Source organism: Lupinus angustifolius, chromosome LG11 (assembly GCF_001865875.1).
Source record: "Lupinus angustifolius cultivar Tanjil chromosome LG11, LupAngTanjil_v1.0, whole genome shotgun sequence".
Taxonomy (NCBI): domain Eukaryota; kingdom Viridiplantae; phylum Streptophyta; class Magnoliopsida; order Fabales; family Fabaceae; genus Lupinus; species Lupinus angustifolius.
The window spans coordinates 11,783,691-11,791,658 of record NC_032019.1 but is presented as its reverse complement, the minus strand read 5'-3'; positions in this window follow the sequence as shown (position 1 = coordinate 11,791,658).

Here is a 7,968-nt window from a genome sequence, read left to right as displayed (position 1 = left end):
AAGGATTGGATGCTTTGAGTTCCAATTGAGATTACAAAATTGATTTTTGCATCTCATTTGCCTTCTCCTTTTCTCCTCTTGAATTATAAACTAAAATTACAAAACTTACTTAAATGGAACTCCTATGAACTAAGAACAAGAAGAGAGAACTTCACGGAAGAATATCTATGCATAATGGTGAATGATATGTGTGATATATGTTCTTTGATTCGAATGAATTGTGCCTCTATTTATAGAATTTTACCTGGAGCCGTTGAGCTGCTTGTTAGCACCGCGCAACAACTGACCAAACCCTTCAGCATGGGTTTGGTCACTTGATCAAGCAGCTTTGTCACCTCCTTAAGCTTGACTCATCAAAGCTAGTTGTGAGCTATGAGACCAGCTATGGTGAACTACTCTGAAAAACCTATGGTGGGCTACTTGAAGTGATATCATTGGTGACTTCATGGTTTGCTTGATGGCTAATTCAAGTCTGGGTGCACACCGCTTAGCACACCTGTAGCACCACTAAGCTACTTGTTCAGCAGCTTTGACCGTGATGACTGAGACGTGGCCTGGCGCTTGCATATGCATGTTCTCTAGATTTCCCGTTATATCAAATGGATGTAAAGAGTGTGTTTCTAAACGGTTATATACATGAAAATGTGTACGTCAAACAACCCCCTAAAGTATGAAGACTACAAGCATCCTTCTCACATCTTAAAGCAAGCTTTGCGTGCATGGTACAATCGTCTAACAAACTGTTAAACTGATAAAGGTTTTACTAAAGGAAAGGTCGATACTATGTTATTCATTAAGAAAATAAATCCTCATACTTTACTTGTTCAAATTTATGTCGATGATATTATTTTCAGTTCTACTAATGATCTTCTTCCTACACTCCATTCAATTCCACTCATCTGGTTCAGCTCCCCAAACCCAACCCAAGGAGAAAGCTGGGGACCCAGGACCGCTCCAAGTATTGTGATTTCCACATCGTTTTTGGGCATGTCACAGAAGAGTGTACCCACCTGTGGGACACTATTGAAGACCTAATTCAAGCCGACCATCTCCAACACTTCATTGCTCGGGCCCAGCTAGGGTGATCCCCACCTCCACATCGATCTAGTCCTTCTAGGAGACGTTCTCGAAAAACTCAACATGAACATCCTCCGAACAGGGACTGGGAAGACAGGTACCACCCTTATAACTGGCTGTAGCGGAGTGCAATGGAGATTAACACAATATAAGGCAGATTTTTCATAAGGGGAACCTCCAGGATAGCACAAAAAAGGTATGTTCGGGAGGTCATGCAGGCAATTGCTCGGAACCCTCGCCATCATCATGAGTATAGGGTGGCACCCCTGATCTTGTTCGATGACCATGATTATGACGGTGTTGTCCGCGGTCATGAAGTCCCCCTTGTCATCACCGCCATAATGAATAATAAAAAGGTTGGGTGGCTATTCGTCGATCAGGGAAGCTCGACATATATTATGTTCCAAGACCTATTCATCAAAATGGAGTTAGAAAACAGAGACTTATTGCCTTATGACAGTCAGCTGGTCGGATTCACTAGCAATGGATCGTGGCTATGTTGACATTTGGCTTACTACCAGGGAGCAGCCCCTAACCAGGACAATACATACAAAGTTTCTGGTCATTGATTTTAGCTTTGCCTTTAACGCCACCCTCAGCCGACCAACATTGAATCGTCTCGAAGCAGTGGTCTCCACTCTGCACCAATGCATGAAGTTGGGGCAACCCCAATTTCAGCCAACTGGTTAGTGATAATACAGAGAACACTAGTGATAACATTTCTAGCGTCTTGTTGATCTTGTTCTTCTTTCAATTTTTTTATAAACATATGAGTAATTGACTTATCTGATTCTTTGTGGGATATTTTATGATGCATTGAGGATAATGAAAGCATCAAATGTTATGATATTTATTGTAAATAACTAGGAAATTTAAGGAATAAAAATTCAGAATGTAAGTAAATAATAAATTTCGGCAAATTTTTCTTCACATTCATTTTCAATTATTGTACATAATATATAGACACAGAATATAACTGGCATACACTTGGTCAGATCTAACAATAAAGGAAGTTTAAAAACAATTTATTAAGTGAAGGGAAGTTTAAAAGAAGTTGAACAATATCTAAATCAACGAGATTAATCTAATGTATAATGCTTACGCAGTTAAGCCATGTTTGTTTGATATGTCCATGTTTGGGCCTTAAAACAATATTGGAGACCCTATGAGACTAGTGAAGGAGCATTGGAAGAGATGCCTTTGATGACGGTTCAATCCCGAAACCCAAGCGAGGACTAAATCCCCTTTGTCACCAATCATACACCCATCAAAGGCGTGGGCTAGTCCCCCTTTGACGATGGTTCAATTCTGAAACCCAAGCGAGGACCAAGTCCCCTTGGTCGCCAATCATACACCCATCAAAGGCGTGAGCCAATCCCCCTTTGACGGTGGTTTAATCCAATAACCCAAGCGATGACCAAGTCCCATTGGTCGCTAATCATGCACCCCTCAAAGGCATGGGCAAGTCCCCCTTAGACGGCAGTCTAGTCCTAAAAATCCCAAACAAGGACTAAGTCCTCCGGTTGGAAAAACTCAGTTAAAATAACCCGCTAAACCCAGATAATCACTACTTGAAGAATGCTCAGACTTATTAAAAACTAAACAAAAGTCACTTCAGATTATGCAAATTCAGTTATGAAAATTCGGTCAATCATCACTCGGAGATCATTCAATTTTATTAATTACAAGGAAGCCAAACAGTCACCATTTAATTATTCAACTTGGTCATTCAATTATGAAGATCCAACCATGATCAACAATATCTGGCTTATTTGGATTAGAAAGCAGCCTGATTATTCAAGTTTCATTATGAGACCCGACTAGTCATTACTCAACGTTATTATTCCAATTCGATTGTGGGTGTCCGGGTAACCAATGCTTGAATATTTTCTGGTTAGCCAGCTTCGCTAACTTAAGTTCATTTATCATTTATGGCGGTCAATTCAAGATGTTACCGATTAATAAGACATAAAATAGTTCAAACAAGTCCAAAGAACGCAAAGTAAGAAAGGTCTTCTTCATTCATCAATAAGGTCAGATTAAATCTGACCAGTTATATCGTAAGCAACACAAAAAGAAAGAAAAAAGCTAAGACCCCATGTCACCCCTTCTAAAAAAAGGAAGCTTGATCAGACCTTCCTCCTTGTCAGCAACCAACTCTCCCTCAGGAGTGATCCTAGCATCAATTCTTGTCCAGGACCAATCGACATCAAGAAGAACCAACCGAATCTAAGTGAAGGACGCCTTCAGCTAGGCCAGTTCATCTGTCAGTCGAGTAATATCAGCCCTAGCCGTCTCCTCCCTCTCCTCCAACAGCCTCAACTTGGCCCCAAGATGGGACCTCTCCTCCTCAGCTGGTCCCTCAAGATGCCCAGTTGCCTCTGGGCCACTCCCGTGTCTACCTGAGCTTGTAAGGCCGTCTCCTGAGCTTCCTTGAGCTGAAGTGATATGGTCGAAAATTGCTCACCAGCGGTCAAATTTTGCTCTTCTTGAACCCTCAAGGCTTCAACGTATTTCTTCTCCAGCTCGTGCAGATCAGAAAAATGTTGCTCCTAAAGGCGAACAATGGCATCCTCTCTGACCCGAGTAGCCAATACCCCTTCGCCTTCAAAATACTTGGCCACAGAAGTTCTTAGATCCCCGACTTCCCGGACCTTCCTCAACAGCTCCACCACGGGAATGTAGTCCATATTCTCCACATCATCTGGGTTGAGCAACCCAGACTCGACCTCCTTTGGGATGTGATAGATGTAGGAGTGCTTGTCAGACGTCTTTCCTTTGCCAGAACTAGGAGTTCTCCCTCTAGAAACTCCCCTAGAGCGAGGAACATAGGTCCGAGCAGGAGAGTCATCCTCGTCGATTAGGTGAACTTGATGATCACCCGTCACAGCTGGAGTAATGTTGATCGGAGGCTCCAAACGGATCGGTAAGATGACCGCCAGCTCGATAGACGAGCCATCTTCTCGCATAGATCCGGAATGGGCGGGGAAATCAAACCTCACCTTCTTGGTGATCTCGACACTTTTCCTCTTCAGGGCGACACGCCTTAGTAGAATCGAACGGTCTGTTTGGTCACCCATGGCTGCTGCTGGAAAAAAGAAACAAGAATAACTCAGACCATATAAAAACATTACAAAGACAAAGCGTCTAAATCTGGATACTCACCAACTTCCGCCTAAAAAATATGATCCCCTTGGACCAGCTTATAGCACACTATAACCCAACTAGCCTCTAACCAAGACAACATCTCATCTGCAACCTCCCGTTGGTTTTCCAACCCTTCACAGACCCCTCAAAATGCTAGAAGAGGGCACAACCATTTCTGGACTAGAGTGATGTCCACCCGCGTCGACCTGCACTATTCTCATCGTTGTTGGTGTTGTGACCCACCTGGAACATCCAAAAGAACAGGCGAAGTGTGAATGGCCATTCCATGACCTTGCAGAATATCTTGAAGGTCCGGATGAACCCACATGAGTTAGGGTGAAGTTGAGAAGGGGCCACTTGAAGGTGTTGCAACACTTCGACGTACCACTCATCAAAAGGCACCCTCACCCCGATCTGTCGGCAGACATATTCGTACATATAGAAACTATACTGGTTCTTGCCCTCCAAAAGGATGTCTTTACAAATCCGCTCTATTTTAGATGGGCTATACCACAATATGTTGTTGGCTAGATAAGCCAGCACATCCACATTTGGAAATTTTTCAGTAGAGTAAAATGATGCAATACCGACGATCTTATGTCCACCCACAAATAAGGAGACTACGAGCCCATCATCTTCGACAGAAGAGTATATTGGTCAGCATGATTGGCGAAATTCCTCCCCATATGTGACCTGTCACCAAAAGAAGTATTATACTCCAAACTGGATATGTCATCCAAGACCGGACCCCACTTCTCGCAAAAGGTTGGCTGTTCTAGCACACCAACCTCATCCCTGCCATTTTTCTCCCTTAGGTTGCACAAAAGGACAGACAATGACAGTTGTCGAGGCCACCTCCATACAGGTCGACTGTTGCCCAAAACAATGGTGAGTCGAGCTCGCCTTCGATGACAGGAAACAGGTGTAGAAAAGATCGGGGGAGGTTCGGACAAGACCTCTAGCTCATCAGAGCTAGAATCTCCGCCAGACATAATTAAAGAAGTAAAAGAAAAATGAGAGAAAATTATTGATTGTAAGGAACGAAGATTCTAAAAGGAAAGAAAACTTGCTTGCCCGGATTCAGAGATGATTGAGCGTCGGAAAGAGAGATCACGGAGAAACAAAGTGGGGAATATGGGAGAAAAGGCCCCTTTTTTTAAGAGAGAACCCAAACCCAGATCTCCTTAGAGGCCCAACCCAAGAACTCATCTACCTGTCCAAAATCACTCAAGAGCAATCCAACGGTGGCCCAAAAACCTAGACTTGAGATCTGAAATGAGCAGACGTGTCGGTTGGATATTCGAAGCCTCCAGACATAACACCAAGTGTCCCTTCACATGTCCGACGAGGACAAATAGCTATCATAACCTACTCCTTTACCTAGATGCTACCCAAACCTATAAGATCATAATATCCTATGTCTATCAACTCGACCCACTTTCGACCGACCTAATAGTATGGGGGCAACTGTTCCACCCCGGATAAATCCGGGTGGTTTCTAGCCCGTCCCGGGTGCATGGCCGAATCTAGCTAACTCTTGTTCACCCGCCTAGGGCGGGCCAGACTCACTACAAATGTAATACATGCTTCTGGCGCGTCATTAATGCCTCTGACTCATCATTAATACATCTATGACCCTGCCATTAATGTGCCGATGACTCGCCTTTAATGCTGATTGAAACTCCAACTATCATGTCGGCTGCACATTGTACCTGCTCCCGACAGTTTGACAATTGCAGACCTGCAAGGTGAGCAAGGACAACCCAACATATCCACATTGTACTCGCTATGCACTAACCAATTGCTAGGTGCCACATCTGTAGTCCCTAGACTCTATAAATAGTGAACCCCGTAGAGGGTGTATAATTAATTCTCATTTCCTCATTTATTGCTTGCACTTATTACTATTGCTCTAATTTCTCTTATTTACTCTCATTCACTCTCTAAAAACTCTATACTGACTTGATCGTCGGATAACATTTTCAGGTACCTCCCCAGTGGATCTAGACGATATTCCAACCAAGACTTCTAATCATATCCATTATATTGGACATCCAATACCGACCATTCCCTTCCAAATACTAAAGAACATGTCCAAGGAATTATTTCTTTGACCAAAAGTGTCTCTTAGCAAATAGTTCAAATGTAAGAGAACACATAGCAAGACAAAATCAAAATCGTTATTGCATATACTATATCGGAGTCGACAACATTGACCAACTTATTTTAAGTTAGAAGATTTTAGCTATATCCGTTAATAATTTTACACAAAAGTACTTTTCATCTTATTTTACTTTATACAACTTAAATTTTAAAGACATCTATATTGTCCAATTATTAATGAATTTTAGGTAGTGCTCCCTCATATTTGTGCTTATCCATGCAGATAGCAGATATTCATAAAAATTCAACCACAAGTAAAAGCCAAATATGAAAGTGATTGTATTTGTTTCAATTTGAACTGTCATATTCAAGGCCACCCCTAGGTAGGTGCCGCATTGTGACTGCTCAGGTTTACGATCATAAGGGACCCATTTTTTAAAAATAATTTTAGTTAAATTTTGTTATTTTTCTATTTCATGTTTATTTTTATAAAGTATATAGCAATCTTAGTATATTTCATAGTTCTACTTTTAGTTCATTTAATAAATATGAAAATATAGATAAAACTATTAAAACTTTAAGACTCATTAAAATTTGAAATTTATAAATCTTTGTTCAACCTTTGGTTTGCAGTTTTAGATAATCTCTAAAAAATGAATTATGTTGGTAAAACACTGACGCATAAAGTGTAAGAACTTGTAGTCACAATTTTCTCAATCCCATAAAAAATTGTCTATAAAATTTGTTTTAATACATTTATGGTCAGCATTTTTTTTGCATTTTTGGCTAAGAAAAGAAGTAAGATTTATTAAATGCAAACACTATTAATGTTAACCCATTACAACAATAAAACAGAACAAGAACAGAACAACAAGAAAAAGATAGCGAAAATGCAGAAAAATTGAACAGAAAATAGATAGCACAATGTCAAAAAAAATTGCAGAAAAACTAACAGCGGAAAAAGAATTATAACCAGCAATCAGTAGCAAGATAAGATACAATTTCAAGGGTCCATGCACCAATTTTCAAAGACAAAAGAGTTGCATTCATAGCAGATGAAAACTAAGACTACACTCTAATCTGGATTAAATCCATTTGATGAATATAGTTGCACTCCTTCCCACCAAAGATAACATCATTTCTCATCAACCAAATAAACCATAATGGTGAAAACCAAATCATACTCCAAAATTCAACCCCCTTCCTATTAGGACATAAGCTTATATGAAGCTTGAAAAAATTAACACAAGAGCTAGGACATAAGTCATTTTTTCCCAGCCAAAAATAAAGGCCCCTCCACACATTTTGATCAAAGATGCAAGTAATCAACAACCCGTCTATAGATTCAACTTCCTTTGAGCAAAAAACACAAACAAGATCCGAATGAGATTGAATGATAGACCTCCTAAATAGTTCAGACTTCGAAGTTATCCTTCCTCACATAACACACCAGACAAAGTAACAAACTTTTTAAGGACAACATGAGAACCACACCTTTTTTAGAATAGAACCTAATTCACTTTGAGAAGCATTCAATAGATAACGATAGGCAACTTTAACGTCATAAACCTCAGATGCAGATAAGTTCCAAGACTATTTATCCCTTACCTCATCTGTGTAGTGTAACTGCTTGATTGCCTC